We start from the raw sequence: 16,941 nt of genomic DNA, 5'->3' as shown, positions 1-16,941 counted from the left end.
ATTGGGATTTCAGGACAGCAGAGAACAGGAGAGTCGGCAAAGACAGTAAGCGACTGGTCCTCAGCAGTCTCTTCATTTCAGATAAGCAAACCCAATCAGTGTTTCTTCTTCTGCTTAGTGAATCGATGGCTTCCTACTTATGCATGCCATTTCCCCTCATTTGCATGGGTGGATTGGATCGGGTGGGAGATTGATCGGGCAGAAGGGTCGGGGTCGGGGAACAATTGCAAACTGGTCGGGACACGATTGGTGAGTTTAGTGAATCTAGGCCATTATCCGGCATGGTGAAATCACCTTTTAATATCACCTCTCCTTTCATTACAATCTTGTGAATGTCTATCTTAGTCCATTTCTTCTGTCCGAGGAGGTGACCTGTATATCACAACAATATAAGCATATGTCCATTTGCTCTTTCTAGATTAACCCACAGTGCCTGCTCCTGGCTCTTTAAGTCCAATAATTCTGTCACTTTAATATTATGTATCTTTAATATATGTCACTCCTCCACACTTTTTCCCTACCCTGTCTTTCTTGAAAAGATTATAGTCTGGTATAATGACATCCCAGTCATGGTTCTCCTTGAATTACATCGCTGTGATGTAATAAATTAACATGATTCACAAAGTAGGCGATTGTGTATGCAATTTTATAGTGGGTCTGGTGTTTGTTAAGTTTGAATCTTTTTGTACGACCAAAACTAAATGGGGCATTTCGGGAGGCATGTCGAGGGTGGGAGTTGGGCAGGATGTGGGCCGGCTTAGACTTAGGGCTCATTTTATCAAGGTGCGCTAGCAGGGTTAGCGTGTCGGACATTTCATCATGCACTAACCCCCGCGGCAAGCCAAAAAACTAATGCCTCGTCAATGGAGGCGTTAGCAACTAGCGCGGCAGGTGGTTTAACGTGCGGTATTCCGCGCGTTAAACCCCTACCGCAGTTTGATAAAAGGAGCCCTTAGTCGTACAGCAAGTATAACCGAAAGTTATACAGCCCACGATCGACGGAACTTGGAAGTTGTAATTTAGACCATGTAAAACATGGTCTAAGTCACAAAAACCCACCTAAAGTCACCAGATAAGCACTACAAACACATAAAACAGACCCCCACACACTACCCCAGTGATCATTGACCCCCCCCCCCATAAAAATTTTAATCACAACTTTAAAATTTAGCCTACAGGCCATCATCACCTGGCCGCCTGGCATAGGGAAGCCTAGTCGTGCTGCACAGAGGCGTCTTAAACCATCTTGGGGCTGGTTTAGGGACCCATGGAGAGGAGGACCCGTGCCCATAAGCCCCTGTAATCACTGCATTGATATTGAAACATGTGCACTCCCCTATATACCCCCAAAACCCTTTTGTATTGGCATATAAGTGGCTCCTGCAGCCATAAGGGCTATTGGGTGGTAGATAAGTGGGTCTAGGGGATTCTGGGGGTGGTTTGGGGGGCTCACTGTAACCTATAAGGGAGCTGTAGGGAGGAGAAGCCATGGCACCCTTTTTGTGAAGTTCACAGCAGTGCCCTGAAAGGTATCCCACTGTTTAGGTGGCATGTCTGGGTGTGCAGTCCATCACTTTGCAGACCCCTCCCATGTCCAACAGTGCTTGTTCTAGGCGTTTCGGACTTGGACGGAAAGTTGGACGAAAATGTGGTATAAAGATGGACGATTTAGTGGCTTGGACGATCAGATCAGCAGGACATATAATTAGACGATTTTTGAAACGAAAAAAAAGTTGGACGTATCTTTTGAAAATGTGTCTTAAGCTCTTTTTAACTTTGGACGACTTGCGAGATGGACATAAACGGACTTAGACGTCCCTTTTGATTATGCCCCTCCACATCCCTATTTGATGGCTAAAAAACAAAACAAAACACTGTGACCACTAGCTATCCAAATAAATCAAAGAATAATTGGAATTTCCCTAAAAACTAATCCCACCCACTTTCTATTGAACCAAGGTTTAATTAAAAATCAATACAATTCCTTTACAGGATCTATAAATATCCAATATCCAATTAATATCCAATTTATCTTTAAAAAAACAATTTTACAGAGACAACATATAACAAACCAACTCAACTTTCTCAAACTGCTTTCCTTGGCTGACTTCCTGGAGAGAGCTGTGCTGTCCAGAATTCTAATAGTGGTAAGTACAGTTCAGAATTCTTCAACCTACAGGAATACCTTTTTTAATTTTATTTATAACCTTGGTTACATTACAATGGAACATCAATACACCTATTGGGAAAACTGAACAAGTGAGATTAGTACAGATCCATCCTATTCAGACATTCAACGCTAACACAATACCTGACTCTTTTTTCACATACAAATACAGAAGGACCCTAACCAAGGCCCTCTTGTACCGCAGCCCTGAGCACTAAATGCTCTGACACTGCTCCGGTACTCATAGGAAGAAAGTGAGCATGGGAGCAGCGTCGGAGCATTTAAATATAGCCCTAGCAATCGTCTCATGAGATGGCCTCTAGGGGTGCCATTTTTTTTAGTGGCATCGCTCCTGGCCCCCCCCCCCCCCCGACTCAACTGGATCCCCCCTGGGGTTTTGGGGGGACAAGCATTGTCAGGTCTGCTGGGGAGTGGGAATTCAGACTGTAACCCGGGATCATTGGGCAACAGTTTTGCACAGCCTATGCTCCTGGGCCATAGGAATAACGCTGCTTGCGAGGTAGCTTGCAGGAGTGTGTGGCACAGTGGTTGGAGCTACAGCCTCAACACCCTGGGGTTGTAGGTTCAAACAGGGAGCAGTAAAATATATAAATTACAATAAGGAATAAATTTAAAACAAATTATTACACCATAATGTCCTGAAAATTACTGTGTTTTAAGTTTATATCTAGATAGAGACCATATCTAATATAAATATTTCATCTATATATAAATAAATAGTAAATATTCTATTAATGAATTGCTCTTTTGCATAATTGTTGTTTAATATAATTGTACAAATTTATTATATACATTTATCATGACCCAATAAATACCTTCAAACTAGACATATTATTAAATTATAAATTATAATCTGCAGTAGATAATTCATACTAACCCAATATTACCTAAATAGTACATAGAAATTACAATAAAATTAAATTGATACCTCTCCAGTAACAATTATTTAAATAATTCAATTATTAAATATTAAATAAACATTTAATTGAGCTAATATTAATTAAATAATGTGTAGAATTTAATTGATACCTCACCAATCATAATTATTTAAATAATTCAATTACTAAATATTAAATATTAAATTTTTTAAAAAAATATTATTTAAATATTAAATGATAAATAATAATTTTTTTATTTAAATATATCATAAATAATTTAATTTTTAAAATAAATTTTTTCATTAAATTTTTATAGTAAATAATAATAAAGAATTAATTATAAATCTTATAAAACATGTAATTTAAAATTATGAAGAAAATTTATAAACTAAATTTCAAAATTTTTCAAGTGAAAATTATCAATTAACCAATCAGAAAACAACTGTGTTTAATTATAAAGATTAATGAAACTTATACTAACCATTAATTAAATTTAAATAATTCATTTAACAATTGATTAAAAAATGTGTCCAATAACCCATCAGAAAACACCTGTGTTCAATTATAAAAAACTTAAATCAATTAATTAACTTTGAATAATAAATAGATAACATCTTTAGTTTATATTGATTTCAAAATAAATTATTCAATAGCAAAATAATTAATTATTTATTATTATTTACTATAAAAAGATGGATATATGTAGAAATGGACATGGGAAATACCACCATGACGCTCTTTAATATATATGCCCCTAATTCGAATCAAAATGAATTTTTTAAAACTCTACAACAATTAATTCTTCCACTAGCTACTTCAAATTTAATAGTAGCAGGAGATTTCAATGCTGTGATGGATCCATTGATGGATAAAAATCCGAGAAGATTTATAAAATCATTAGGACTTGATAATTTGGTACAATCTTGTAATTTAAAAGATATTTGGCGCATACTTCATTTTGATGGTCGAGAATTTTCGTTTTGTTCACAAGTCCATAACTCTTTTTCTAGAATAGATTATATTTTTGTTTCTAATCAATTAGTACATCAAGTCACACAGGCTATCATTGATCCAATTATATTATCAGATCATGGTGGAGTGTGGATTGAAATTAAAATAATAGATCAAAATAGAAATAAACCTATATGGAAATTAAATAATACACTGCTTGCAGATAATGACTTTTGTACAAATCTTATGGAAAAAATGGAAGAATATTTTCAAATTAATGATATAGAAGAAATTTCCATAGAGACTTTATGGGATGCTTTTAAAGCATACATTAGAGGACAAATTATTTCTTATTCAGCAATGCAAATAAAAAAAGAAAAAAAAACAATTTACAGAATTAGAAAAACTAATAAAGTCTCTAGAATCAAAATTAATTGAAAAATGGGATTATTTGACACAACAAGAATTGTTAAAAACTAAAGGTAAATATAATGAAATTTCTTCAAAAATCATTAGAAAAGATTTATTTGTACAACAAGCTCTGTATTATGGAAATTCAAATAAAGCGGGAAGAATGCTAGCAAATTATCTCAAAGCAAAAAAAAAGAAAACAAAAATAATTGCAATTCAAAATGAGAATAGAGAAATGTTATCTCACAATGATCACATAATGAAACAATTTTTGAAATTCTATAAAAAATTGTATTCTTCCGAGCCTTATTCAGAAAAGGAAAAAGATGGTTTAGAATTTCTAAAGTTAATAAAAGGACCAAAAATTCCTGAACATATAAAACGAAGTTTAGAAGAACCAATATCCTTAAAAGAATTAGATACAGCATTGAAGTCCCTTAGGGTTGGATCCGCTCCAGGTGGAGATGGTTATACAGTAGAGTTTTATAAATCATTTCAAAACATTACAATGCCCTATTTATTAAAATTATATCAGACACAACTAAATAAAGGTTATATCACAGGTACTATGGCTGAATCAATAACTATAGTTTTACCTAAGCCAAATAAAGATCCCACTTTGGTTTCAAATTATAGACCTATTTCTTTAATAAATGTAGATGGAAAAATTTTGACCAAGGCATTAGCATTAAGATTGGCTAAAGCTCTCCCTTTCATTATTGATATGATCAGACAGGTTTTGTTGCTCAAAGACATTCATCTCATAATACTAGATTGGCACATCACATGTTATATTTGACAAAATCCATTAATGACCCAACATTCTCTATTTCATTAGACGCTGAAAAAGCTTTTGATAGAGTGGAATGGACCTTCATGTTTCAGGCAATGGAATGGTTTGGTATAGGATCCGGTTTTATACAAATAATAAAAGCATTGTATAACTCCCCTGTTGCTAGATTATACATCAATAATAATATTTCAGAAAAATTTATTTTGCAAAGGGGAGTTAGACAAGGATGCCCACTATCTCCACTGCTTTTTGATATCGTTTTAGAACCCTTGTTATTAGCTATAGAACAAACAAGGGAGATACAGGGTATTCCACATTCAGATAGAGAATATAAATTATCAGCATATGCTGATGATATTTTACTTTATTTGAGAAATCCGGAAACAACCATTCCAAATTTGCTTGAATTGATTGAAAAATTTGGAAAATTTTCAGGATATAAAATAAACTGGAATAAATCAGAAGTACTTCCACTCAATGTACATTGTACAAAAAGTCTATTTGATTCATTTTCTTTTATTTGGAAAGAAGAAGGAATAAAATACTTAGGAATTTGGATTACAAAAACTGTAGATGAGACAATGAAAATTAATGAAAAAAATATATTACAAAAAGTGTCAGAAATGTGTGAGCAATGGAATCCTCTGTGCATATCCTGGTGGGGGAGAATACAAACTGTAAAAATGATGATATTACCAGTAGTTTGTTACCAAATGGGTATGATACCAATTTTTTTTCAGGGGTCATTTTATAAAAAACTGAATAAGATGTTAACAAAATTTATTTGGCTTGGAAAAACCCCCAGAATTGCTCTAGTATCATTACAAAGACCAATTGCAGAGGGAGGGGTAAATTTTCCAAATTTTTATAGGTACCATCAAGCCTATATTATGCGTCAGGGTATGTATTGGATCCTCCCAGAACCCATTGAACATATACCAGATTGGTTCTGATTAGAATGGAGATTAATGTTTCCTTTACGTCTAAGTCATGTTATCAGTATTCAAATGCCAAGGTTATATAAGGATCACAAAATATTGGTTGATACTTGGAAAACTATAAGATATATAAGTAATCTAACTCCTATTCCAATAACTAAATCAACGACTCAAACAATATGGCTCAATCCAAAGATCAAAGTTGGCGGTTTTAAAATTATCTGGAAACATTGGATGATTGCTGGAATTCGGATTTTAGAAGATGTAATAAATAAAGGTAAACTGCTTGAATTTTCACAATTGCAAAATAAATTCGGCTTGAATAAATCACAATATTTCAGATGGATGCAATTGAAGCAGGCCATTCAGGTAGGGTTCCCTGAATGGAAAAATCTTAATAATTATCATAATATAGAATTCTTATGTTTTCAGATAGATTCCATGGGTCACCAGGCCGCAAGGTGGTATAAATTAATATCTGAATTTGTATATAAAAAGAAAAAAAATGGTCTTAGAGATATTTGGAGCATTGAGATTAAGCATCAGATTAATGCATCTCAATGGCCACGACTTTGGTCTTGGAGGATAAGATGTACACTGTCAGCATCTATGAGACAAACTTGGTTTTTTATTTTACATAGAGCTTTATGGACCCCTACACGTTTACATAGAATTGATAGCTCTAAGTCTAATAGATGCTGGCATTGTCATCTTGAAGCAGGGACATTAGATCATCTTTTATTCTATTGTCCATTCATATTAACATTTTGGAAATCAATTTGGCCCCAAATCAATAGGATGTTAGAAAATCCTGTAGCCTTGACATACGATACAATTCTATTTGGTACTGCAATGAGATCTCAAAGTCAAATTTCATCAAATAACAACAAACTTTTATTTATAATGACTGGAATAGCAGTACAACAAATTACACACAATTGGAAAAATTGTGACAGATTGAACTTTAATTTTTGGTGGAACTCAGTTTGCCATATATATAAAATGGAACATACTTTTGCAACACAAAAAGGATATATGGATAAATTCAAAAAGATTTGGGGACCATTAACAAAATATTGTAATAATTGAATTTCATTTTCCCATAATAAGAAAATAGTTAAAGAAGAAAGGGAGGGAGGGGATATGGGAGGGGGATTTATACTCTTTATTATAAATTATAAATAAAATATTATTAATAGATGGTATTCTTACATGAAAACAATGTAATAAAGGGAGGGGAAAAAGGTTAATAATTTAAAAAATAATTGATAAAATCATTACAATATATATGTTGTATAATTTTATAAGAAAAATAATTACAATTATATGATATATAAAATCATAAGAAATATAAGATAAGAAATGTTATGTATAAAATACATTATAGAAATATCAAGTGTATTATTAAGATAATTGTATGAAAATTTATGACACTTGTTGTTAAATGAAAAAAATCAATAAAAAACTTAAACAAGAAAAAAAAAAAATTTAATAATTGAATTATTTAAATAATTGTTACTGGAGAGGTATCAATTTAATTTTATTGTAATTTCTATGTACTATTTAAGTAATATTGGGTTAGTATGAATTATCTACTGCAGATTATAATTTATAATTTAATAATATGTCTAGTTTGAAGGTATTTATTGGGTCATGATAAATGTATAATAAATTTGTACAATTATATTAAACAACAATTATGCAAAAGAGCAATTCATTAATAGAATATTTACTATTTATTTATATATAGATGAAATATTTATATTAGATATGGTCTCTATCTAGATATAAACTTAAAACACAGTAATTTTCAGGACATTATGGTGTAATAATTTGTTTTAAATTTAAATTTATTCCTTATTGTAATTTATATATTTTAGTGCTCCCTGCTGGAACCCTTGAAAAAGCCATTGTTGGCGAAACGGGTCCCGTCGGGCAGTATTGCTTGGAGCAAGAATGTTTATATGAATAAAGAATTATCAATAAAGAAATGAGAAGAAAGATACAAGTTGGTCTGCTCTTCCATTGTATACCTTTTCCTGCTGAGTGAGGATTTGTTTGATTGGAAGTGATTCGATTCACCTCACCTTTCTATCTTCAAGTATTTGCATTACATTGTTGTGGGTTCAAACCCCGCACTGCTCCTTGTGACCCTGGGCAAGTCACTCAGTCCTCCATAGCCTCAGGTATGTTAGATAGATTGTGAGCCCACCGGGACAGATAGAGAAAATACTTGCGTACCTGATTGTAAACCCGCTTAGATAATCTTCATAGGCGGTATATAAACACCTAATAAACTTGAAACAAGTGTTATTTCTGTAGGATGGGATTCAGCAACCTGTGGTACTGGGAAACTACAGGTTGCTGAATCCCACAGGGCATCAAGGTACAGTAAAGTACGAACTTTTACTGCACCGTGATAAATCCCATCCACCTTATTGCCTTAATGTAGAAATCTCAGACTATTGGGAATCCATCTGAGAAAGAATTTCATCTGTACTGTCATTTGATAATCTACTCCCATCTCATTTAAAATCATCTTTCTACTTTCTTCCAAAGGATGTTTTCCAGGTTATCGGAAATGGGCTAGTGGCCGCTCTCTTATGAAGAACTTCAGATCTGCTTAAAGAACATCTGTCTCTGCATCACCTTTTATTTAACTTTTTTTTTTAAGTAGTGCTGTCACAGCTTCAAGATTATAATGAATCTCATAATATTCATGACCGTTTTTAGCTCAGCTTTTTCGGGTTACTCGTGGTACAGAAACTCCAGTTTTTATACTATTCTGCAAGACTTTCAGCAACATTTGATATAATTAACCACAAAATCATGACTCAACATCTATTAGAAATTGGCATTATATTCTGGACTGGTTTAAATCCTCATTTTTAAATGGCACCCAACAGGTGCAGTATGATGAAGATTGCATCTTCCCAGTCCAATTTATCTACAGGAGTCCCTTAAGGTTCTGCATTGTCATCATAATTTTTACACTATCCCTGGTGGTAACAAAACTGTTAAAGTGGTTATTAGCGCAGGCCGGCGTGCTGAACGCTCTGCGCTGCTCCTGATGCTCATAGGAACTCGATGAGCGTCGAGATTAATGTGGAGCATTCAGCGTGCCAGCCTTTGCTAAAAACTGTTTTTGCGGTTTTGTAAAAGGGGGAGGTAACTTAAGTTATTTCAATGGCTTTTATCTGAGTTTTCTTGCATGCTGTTTGCAAACATTTCAGCTGCTGTCAAATTCAGCTATTTGGTGTTGACTGTCTCTTGTCAAACAGATCGTTTTACACCAGTATTTTTTAAATCTTCACAGGCTCTCAGGAATGTGGCAAATCCAGTTTAAAGGAACAAAAATGGAATTGTCCAAATCAGAATGATGTGCACTAAAAAAGTGTCCTCCAACTCATCTGATAATGTGAAGATCTTTGTTCCTCCAATATCACAATGGTACATTCAACGACTCAATGACTCAATGACTCAACATGTACATGTTTCGGCCCACTGGCCTTCCTCAGGAGTCTGTGGAAGGAAATACCATGGTTTCTTGTCACGGGTAGTACAGTCAATCGCCGAACAATGGCGTGGCATTTGTCTCTTCGGCTTCACCAGGGAGACAAGAAACCGTGGTATTTCCTTCCACAGACTCCTGAGACAGGCCAGTGGGCCGAAACATGCACATGTCGAGTCATTGAGTCGTTGAATGTACCATTGTGATATTGGAGGAACAAAGATCTTCACATTATCAGATGAGTTGGAGGACACTTTTTTAGTGCACATCATTCTGATTTGGACAATTCCATTTTTGTTCCTTTGTATTTGTGTTTGTGGTTTTGTTTTCCCCTGGTTTGTTCTTTCAAATCCACTTTAAAACCTTGGTTCTACATGTATGTTTTAAGGCTATATGTGGCAAAGCACCATTTGTGCAACTCTTAAAATCAACCTCAGCCCCCTGAAGTTGTGAGTTCAAACCCAGTCTGCTTCCTGCAACTCTGGGCAAGTCACTTAACCCTCCATTGCCCCAAGTACCACAGTTAGATTGTGAATCTACCAGGACAATTAGGAAAAATGCTTTTAAGAGCACCTAATTACTATTCAATGTATTGTAAATTGCTCTGAGCGAATCTCTTCATGAAAGGCAATTAATAAATCCCCAAAATACTAAAATAATAATTGATCCCCCTTCTGCTTTGAGATCAGCAGTTCAAAATTAACTAGGTATTCTGTTTTTTCATCTTCTCTAAGTGAGTGCTGTGTGCAAAGTTTTGCAGTGGGATGAACTAGGTTATGTAGATACTTGTCCATGGAGCAAATAAAAGCATATTTATTTTGGCAGGCATTTACTGAATATTATTAAAGGAGATCAAGGGACTGTGATCCCAATGTTCTTGGCTCTCTAACTTCTATGCCTTTAAGGGACTGACAGGAAATGGCACATTAACTTCTTCGCCAGACTGGAAGGGAAGAAGATTTGGAAGCTGCAGGCTTCAAGGCATGGAAGGGGAGAGAAACGATATGAGTATACAACTCAATTACAGACAGATGTGTTCCAACATGGAGATCCATAGATACAGCACTGCCAAAGCAGCTAATTCCTGACTTTCACTACTCTGCTGTTCTCCTAGGACAAGCAGGATGAGTCAGCCACATATGGGTGTTGTCCCAACAGCTCCCAATTTGCAGATAAGCTCTCCAATAGCTCAGAGAGATTTTTTTTTTTCTCTGAGCACTTGCAGTGCCTGGGCCCCACTGGGCATGCCCGAGCCCTACCCCTTTCCCCCTGCTTCCCCCTATTCCCCAGTCTTTAGTTTCCGCCCGTTCCCATCGGTTGGATTTTCTACAGCTCTCCATTACAACTTTTCTACTTGAAGATGCCTGAATCATCTAAAGAAACAACTGGGATGCAAGAGGAGGATGAAAACACTGGATCCTTATGAATTGTGCGCCCACTGATTGGATCCGGCGCTCGAGGTTTCCGTGTTGCTTGCATTGTGCGCACATGTCACCACGTGCACGCAAGCTAAGAAAGAGGGCACTGAGAGACTTCATGAAGAGAAGTGAGGCCCGAGAATCTTCCTCCAGCAGCCATCCTCATCAGAATGCAGCAGCGGGGGATCCACAAGCTACAGTGGCAAGGAGCCTCCAGGATGCCCTGGCTCAGCTAATCCCCCCGCCTGCACTCGGCCCGGTAGAGAAATATCTCCCGGAGTCCCTGCATGTTGCCGCGTACAGCCAGCCTCTGCAGGGCAGCCGATAGGAGTCTCGCATGCTGCTGCATAAAGCCACAGCCTCTGCAAGCAGCAGATCGGGGCTTTCGCCCTCCAGGCTGCATACTGCCACGTACAGCCAGCCTCTGCAGGGAGCCGATCGGGGTTCCCCCCCTCCAACCCCAAAGGTAAGTCCTATCTGCTTGTTTTTGGGAAAAACTCTGATAATCTTTTGCAGCCCCGAGGGCTCTGCCCCACCCTCCTCCCAATCTGAATTTAAGGAGAAAGAAACTCCCATGCTTCTTTCCCTAGGAGGGGACCTGCAGACCTCTCCCACCAGCAGGAGACATGCTGCCCCAGAGTTGTAAAGGGCAGGGGGTTGCCCCTCCTCCCTGCAATCTCCCCACATGCTGAAAAAAAAAATCAATGCTTCTTTCAGTTCAGACCTCTCCCACCCACCCCCTCCCCCTCTCATGTCGGGAATGAGGAGTCTAACTTTCACAGCAGGGTGCTGATATCATCAGTGATGCGGCATATCAGACCACGCCTCTCCAAAGGTGGGGGTTTGAAACTCCTCAGCCTAAAGAGCAGTTCATTCAGATGCTTTTCCAGCCAGCATGAGGGACTCTGCTACTATTTATGATTTCTATAGCACTGAAAGGCATATGCAGTGCTGTACAGTTTAATATACAATAGGCAGTACAGCAGGAGAAGCAGGAGAAGCCCACTCAAGAGGCATCATCACTCCTCTTTCTCTGCCTCCAGGCACAGTGGGAAACGCAGCCAGGAGCACTGGCACAGATGAAGGGGTGCATCCTGCCTCCTCTCTGCAGGCTCTCCCCCCCCTCTCAAGAAGGACAGAGAATGTTGGTGGGGTACATGGAGCCACCCAACCAGTCAAGTGGAGCAGCACATGAACCTGCGAACCACCAGGGGTGGGACCAGCAGCAATAGTTAATCCTCCTGCTGACCCACTCCTCTCTCAGCGGGCAACACTCCCTCCCAAAGCCCCCCTTTAGAGGGAGCTACGCACAACAACATGGCGCGTTCCAGCGGCATGCCATGCACCCAAGCAACAGAGGAACAAGCAACACACCAGCCTCCAGCCACGCCCCGAGTCACCACCCACAAAAATAAATAAATAAATAAATAATTAACCAAAAAAAGAAAACCCACAAACGAGGACTCACCCCAAGTCCCTCCAGAAACTCACAGCCTTTCTCAAGATCCACGTGGGTGGACAACAAGTACCCAAGACAGAGTACTACAATGCCTGAACTACCAGTACCAGTACTTCACGCAGGCAGTGGCGATTCCAGTCCACAAGAACCTCCTGGACTGCAGAGACAAGATTTGGCTGACTCTCTCTTCAGGGCAACAAACATCAAGGAGACTGGGATTGAAGTACCAGATCTTTCCAGCCCAGGGATTCGACAACCCACAGCAGCCATACATGGACATTGCGGTAGCCTTGGCGCTTAAGAGAAACAGGGCAGTACTCCAATGCCCCGTCAGGGAAGGACCTGAAAAACCCTGGATTCCACAGGGAAAAAGACCTTCGAGGGCGCAATGCTGAGCGCACGAATTGCTGCGCTCCAGTTCCAGATGCGGCTTTATCAGGAGGCCAGTGAGAGAAAATAAATAAATAAATAAAATAGGGACTCCAGCTCACTACCGAGCCAGTCCACACTGGCAGCAGCCTGTGCCCCAGCGCTCGCAACAGTAACATAACTGCTACGCAAACAAGCACCGCCCGAGGGGCAGGGGCATCCAAGGGCAGCCCTCTCCCCAAGACAAAAACAGAACCTTGACCACTCCCTGGCCCAGCAGGATCAGATTGTCTGCGAAGGCTTGGCCCAGGATCACCATCGACCAGTGGGCTCTCAGCATCATCAAGCAGGGATTCCGAATTTGTCTCCACTCCCCCCCCCCCGAGTGGGCGGGGCACCCTCCATCTGACGACCCAATTTTCCTGCAGCAAGGAGAGGACCTGCTTCGGCAGAATCAATAGAGGCGGTGATGAACAGAGGAGATCACCAAGGGGTTTTCTACTCCAGGAATCCCCACGTCACCATGGACAAGGACAACGCTCGTTCCTGGATCTCTGTAAGCTCAACAGGTGCATACACAAGGTCCAGATGCACTCTCAGGGTACAGTCTTGGCCCGGTTACAGCCCGAGTATTGGCTAGTATCCCTGGACTTACATGATGCATACACTCACATGCCCATGCACCCAGCCCACAGGAGGCATCGTTGCTTCTAAAGCCAAGACAGACGCCTCCAGTACAAGGTCCTACCCCTTGGACTCTCAACGGCTCCAAGAGCGTTCACAAAGTGCGTGGCAGTGGCACATCCTCGCCTTCAAGGGGTGCGCGTCCTATCTTATCTCGACAGCTGGCAGCCCCGACAACCACCATAACCCTCCTCCAAGAACTGGGGTTCCTCATCAACTACATGAAATCCCACCTGATATCCACCCAGGGAATATCGTTCATCTGGGCAGTCATCGACACCACACAGACCAAGGCCGTCCTACGGGACTACCAGATTGACGCCATGACATCCCTGGCCCAGTGCATCCCTGCCAGCAGCTCATCATCAGCACGCTCCCTCCTGTGTTTCGGCTGCGGTCTTTGTTGTCCAGCACACCAGACTACACATGAGATCTCTGAAAGGGCACCTCAGATGTCACTGGGACCAGTGTACCTAACCTCTGACCACCCAGATACCCATTTGCCAGCCCATACACAAGACGCTTCACTGGTGAACGGCCCGAGATAACTTAGCGAAAGGGAAACCAGACCACCACCTCACCAGCTGGTGGCCACCATGGATGCCTCCAAACATGGAGGGGGGACACACCTTCTCGATCCTCACACAGGCGTCCTCACTCCATATCTACCTACTGGAGCTCAGGGCCATAGGGAATGCCCTCGAAACCTTCAAACAATGGGTGACAAGCAGGGCAGTCCTCACCCAAACAGAAAACCAGGTGGCCATGCACTATATCAACAAGCAGGGAGGGACAGGGTCAGCCTCGCTATGCAAGGAAGCTTGCCACATGTGGGAGTTCACCAACTCCATTCAATGCCCCATCCAGGCAACTTACCTCCCGGGGAGCAGAACGACCTGGCAGAAAGCCTCAGCCACCATCTGGATCCCGATGAGTGGTGTCTCAACCCAGCGGTGACGAAGAAGATCTTCAGCACCTGGGGCACACCGAGCATCAACCTGTTTGCAACTGAACCGAACTCAAAATACTCGACCTTCTGCGCAAAGAGATCAACCCATCGCCGTCTCAGCCCCGACGGTCTGTCTGTGAGTTGGAACCACGGACTCTTATACGCCTACCCGCCATTCCCTAAGTCCTGCAGAAGATCCTTCAGGACAGAGCAACGGTGATCATGATTGCCCTGTCCGGGCCCCTGCAACCATGGTTCCCGTTCCGGCAAGGGATAGCGGTTCACCCACCTCTCCCCCCTCCCGATCAGTGCAGTTCTCATAACACAACGCGGGAACCTTACCCTCCACCACAACCTGCGTTCCTTAGCCCTGACCGCATGGATGATGAGAGGATGAACCTACCACAAGACGTGGAGCACACTCTTATGGCAGCCAGAAGACCTTCAACCAGAAAACGCTATGGGTTGAAAGGGAGAAGGTTCCGCTACCGGTGCACAGACACGCAGCGAGACCCCTACAACTGCCCCATACCGGACATCCTGCAGTACATACTGAGCTTATCTCAGTAGGACCTAAAACCCACTTCCATCAAGGTCCACCTAAGTGTAATCGCGGCATACCACGCTGGCCTAGACAACAAACCAGTGTTGAGGCATCCAGTAATCACGAAATTTCATGAAGGGACTGTCCAATCTGCACCGACCGGTCAGACCACCACCGCCCGGATGGGCCCTCAACTTGGTGCCGCATCAGCTCACCTTGACCCCTTCAAACCTTTGGGGGAGGCAGATCCCGTATTCCTGGCCCGGAAAAACCCTGACCATCGTGTTGGCCGACACACTCCTCCATGAGAACAGGGTGGTACCCAGAACCCACCCCCGATTCTTGCCGAAGGTGGCTTCAGCGTGCCTCCAGGCACTCTACATCTCCCCACAGGGAGGCACACTGCCACCTCAGCAACATCTCCTGGACTGTGTGCGGGCCCTGACTATGCAGAAGATTAGGCAAGCCTCAATTGTTCGTCTCCTATGACCAAAACAGACCAGGACTTCCGGCCACCAAACGCAGGCGGTCGCGCTGGATATAAAAGTACATCCCCTTCACCTATAGAAAAGCGCAGCATCAACCGCAGGTGGGAGCCCACGCCCACCAGCGCAGAGCCATAGCCACCACAACGGCTCATCTGCACCACACACCAATAGGGGACATCTGCGATGCAGCCTCTTGGTCCTCCATGCACACCTTCACCAAGCACTACTGCCTCGACGTAGCATTCCACGCTCCAAATGCATTTGGCTGAGCAGTCTTGGAAGTGGCTCTTCCCTCCCGGGAGGGACAGCAACCACTAGCACAGCCTTGACAAACACTGATCAAGTAGGGTGTTATAAATATCAACAAACAATGATCAAGTAGGGTGTTATAGATATTGATTAAGTAGGTCTTCCAGCACTCCTGCCTAGACTGAATGTGGAATAGGCAAGTATGAATTCTCACATGTAAGTACGAATTGTCACTGTTGACCAGTTGGTTTCTCACTGTTCATTGATTGTCATTGACCAGTTCACTGTTCTGTGAGTATTATTGCTCAGTTAACACAGCACTTTATCTAAAACCTTGTTTCCACAACTTCACCTGCTTCGCCTGATTACCCTGCCCGGCTCGGCCTCCACAATCAGGCGAGGGATGCACAGAGCGCTAAGGCGCAGGTCCATTCGGTACATCCCTCGGCTAGGGAGTCACCCATATGTGGCTGACTCATCCTGCTTGTCCTAGGAGAAAGTGTAGTTACTTACCTGTAATGTAGGTTCTCTGTGGACAGCAGGATAGTCAGCCACACAACCCACCCGCCTCCCCATACGGCTGACCCGGCCACAGCTAGGAACATCCTGGGGATTAGGGGGAAGCAGGGGGAAATGGGTAGGGCTCGGGCATGCCCAGTGGGGCCCGGGCACTGCAAGTGCTCAGAGAGAGAGAGAAAAAAAAAAAAAAATCTCACTGAGCTATTGGAGAGCTTATCCGTAAATTGGGAGCTGTTGGGACAACACCATATGTGGCTGACTATCCTGCTGTCCACGGAGAATCTACGTTACAGTTAAGTAACTACACTTTACACATACACACTACTTACAGTATAGTGTAAATACGAGTAAATCCGGCCTTGTAACACTCTTCTCATATTGTGACCTACATATGAAAAAACATCAGTGTATCTCAGTCCAGGTAACTCTCAGAATACTAACCTTCCCCAGACAATGCCAAAGATAAGACAACAGAGAATCAGAGAACCAATGGACAAGTGGGAGAGAGGGAATCCCTGGAAACCTACTTACTGCGATCAGTGCTGGGATGTCCCTCAGCCTGCCTGAGTCTTTCGGGAAGCAGGTCTGTGTG

The 16,941-nt window shown here is 41.3% G+C and overlaps 1 protein-coding gene across 1 annotated transcript in view; it reads right to left on the bottom strand.

Annotated features, from left to right (window-relative positions):
• Window positions 1-16,941, bottom strand: part of LOC117361136 (sulfotransferase 1C1-like) — a 46,465-nt gene extending 29,524 nt beyond the window's left edge. The window contains exon 1 of the mRNA XM_033946073.1: window positions 16,881-16,941. The gene's annotated coding sequence lies outside the window, so the exon portion shown is untranslated. The remainder of the gene's footprint in view (window positions 1-16,880) is intronic.

The sequence above is a fragment of the Geotrypetes seraphini genome, chromosome 5 (assembly GCF_902459505.1).
Source record: "Geotrypetes seraphini chromosome 5, aGeoSer1.1, whole genome shotgun sequence".
NCBI lineage: Eukaryota > Metazoa > Chordata > Amphibia > Gymnophiona > Dermophiidae > Geotrypetes > Geotrypetes seraphini.
Note: the sequence above shows the minus strand (reverse complement) of the source record. Positions and strands in the feature narration are given on the sequence as shown.